This window comes from Branchiostoma floridae, chromosome 2, assembly GCF_000003815.2.
Source record: "Branchiostoma floridae strain S238N-H82 chromosome 2, Bfl_VNyyK, whole genome shotgun sequence".
Taxonomy (NCBI): domain Eukaryota; kingdom Metazoa; phylum Chordata; class Leptocardii; order Amphioxiformes; family Branchiostomatidae; genus Branchiostoma; species Branchiostoma floridae.
The window spans coordinates 25,844,889-25,847,410 of NC_049980.1; the positions used below are offsets into that span (position 1 = coordinate 25,844,889).

General features: G+C 43.0%; 1 protein-coding gene and 1 long non-coding RNA gene across 3 annotated transcripts in view; both read left to right on the top strand.

The window, feature by feature from the left end:
- LOC118403865 (matrix metalloproteinase-14-like) overlaps window positions 1-2,522 on the top strand; it is a 35,903-nt gene that overhangs the window by 25,568 nt on the left and 7,813 nt on the right. The gene's annotated exons all lie outside the window — the stretch shown is intronic.
- LOC118403911 overlaps window positions 1-2,522 on the top strand; it is a 9,728-nt gene that overhangs the window by 3,329 nt on the left and 3,877 nt on the right. The gene's annotated exons all lie outside the window — the stretch shown is intronic.

Here is a 2,522-nt window from a genome sequence, read left to right on the forward strand (position 1 = left end):
TAGTCTAACTTGTATTAATAATTACTCCTTCTATCTGACAGACACAGGTGTGTTTAGTCTAGTTTGTATTAATAATTACTCCTTCTCTCTGACAGACACAGGTGTGTGTTTAGTCTAGCTTGTATTAATAATTACTCCTCTCTGACAGGCATAAGTGTGTTTATTCTAGCTTGTATTAATAATTACTCCTTCTATCTGACAGACACAGGTGTGTTTAGTCTAGTTTGTATTAATAATTACTCCCTCTCTCTGGCAGACACAGGTGTGTTTAGTCTAGCTTGTATTAGTAATTACTCCTTCTCTCTGACAGACACAGGTGTGTTTAGTCTAGCTTGCATTAATAATTACTCCTTCTCTCTGACAGACACAGGTGTGTTTAGTCTAGCTTGCATTAATAATTACTCCTTCTCTCTGACAGACACAGGTGTGTTTAGTCTAGCTTGTATTAATAATTACTCCCTCTCTCTGACAGACAGGTGTGTGTTTAGTCTAGCTTGTATTAATAATTACTCCCTCTCTCTGACAGACACAGGTGTGTGTTTAGTCTAACTTGTATTAATAATTACTCCCTCTCTCTGACAGACACAGGTGTGTTTAGTCTAGCTTGCATTAATAATTACTCCTTCTCTCTGACAGGTACAGGTGTGTTTAGTCTAACTTGTATTAATAATTACTCCTTCTCTCTGACAGACACAGGTGTGTTTAGTCTAGCTTGTATTAATAATTACTCCCTCTCTCTGACAGACACAGGTGTGTGTTTAGTCTAACTTGTATTAATAATTACTCCTTCTCTCTGACAGACATAAGTGTGTGTTTAGTCTAGCTTGTATTAATAATTACTCCCTCTCTCTGACAGACACAGGTGTGTGTTTAGTCTAGCTTGTATTAATAATTACTCCCTCTCTCTGACAGACACAGGTGTGTGTTTAGTCTAGCTTGCATTAATAACTACTCCTTCTCTCTGACAGGTACAGGTGTGTTTAGTCTAGCTTGCATTAATAAGTACTCCTTCTCTCTGACAGACACAGGTGTGTTTAGTCTAGCTTGCATTAATAATTACTCCTTCTATCTGACAGACACAGGTGTGTTTAGTCTAGCTTGTATTAATAATTACTTCTTCTCTTTGACAGACATAAGTGTGTGTTTAGTCTAGCTTGTATTAATAATTACTTCTTCTCTTTGACAGACACAGGTGTGTTTAGTCTAGCTTGCATTAATAATTACTCCTTCTATCTGACAGACACAGGTGTGTTTAGTCAAGCTTGTATTAATAATTACTCCTTCTCTCTGACAGACATAAGTGTGTGTTTAGTCTAGCTTGTATTAATAATTACACCTTTTATCTGACAGACATAAGTGTGAGTTTAGTCTAGCTTGCACTAATAATTACTCAATCTCTCTGACAGGCACAGGTTTGTGTTTAGCAAGCATGTACTAATAATAACTTCTCTCTGTTAGACACTGGTCTGCATTTAGCCTAGCTTGTACTAAAAACAATAAAGTTCACTGAAAACAAATGTGCAAAAGGAACCTTTTTGTAACATAAACATCATTACATCTTACTTTAAGATAGCAAATGTACCTTTATAAAGTAAATGCACAGAAGAGAGTGAATGCAATTTTGTGAATTGAACCACCTCTATTAAGTAAATGCACCTTGAGAGTAAATGTACCTCTGTCCAGCACATGCACTTCTGTCCAGCACATGCACTTCTGTCCAGCACATGCACCTCTGTCCAGCACATGCACCTCTCTCCAGCACATGCACTTTTCCAGCACATGCACTTCTCTCCAGCACATGCACCTGTCCAGCACATGCACCTGTCCAGCCCATGCACCTGTCCAGCACATGCACCTCTCTCCAGCACATGCACCTGTCCAGCACATGCACCTCTGTCCAGCACATGCATCTCTCTCCAGCACATGCACTTTTCCAGCACATGCACCTCTCTCCAGCACATGCACCTGTCCAGCACATGCACCTGTCCAGCCCATGCACCTGTCCAGCACATGCACCTCTCTCCAGCACATGCACCTGTCCAGCACATGCACCTCTGTCCAGCCCATGCACCTCTCTCCAGCACATGCACCTGTCCAGCACATGCACCTCTCTCCAGCACACGCACTTCTATCCAGCACATGCACTTTTCCAGCACATGCACCTCTCTCCAGCACATGCACCTGTCCAGCCCATGCACCTGTCCAGCACATGCACCTCTGTCCAGCACATGCACCTCTCTCCAGCACATGCACCTGTCCAGCACATGCACCTGTCCAGCCCATGCACCTGTCCAGCACATGCAGCTCTGTCCAGCACATGCACCTCTCTCCAGCCCATGCACCTCTGTCCAGCAAATGCACCTGTGTCCAGCCCATGCACCTCTCTCAAGCACATGCACCTGTCCAGCACATGCACCTCTCTCCAGCACATGCACTTCTATCCAGCACATGCACCTCTCTCCAGCACATGCACTTCTATCCAGCACATGCACTTTTCCAGCACATGCACCTTTGTCCAGCAC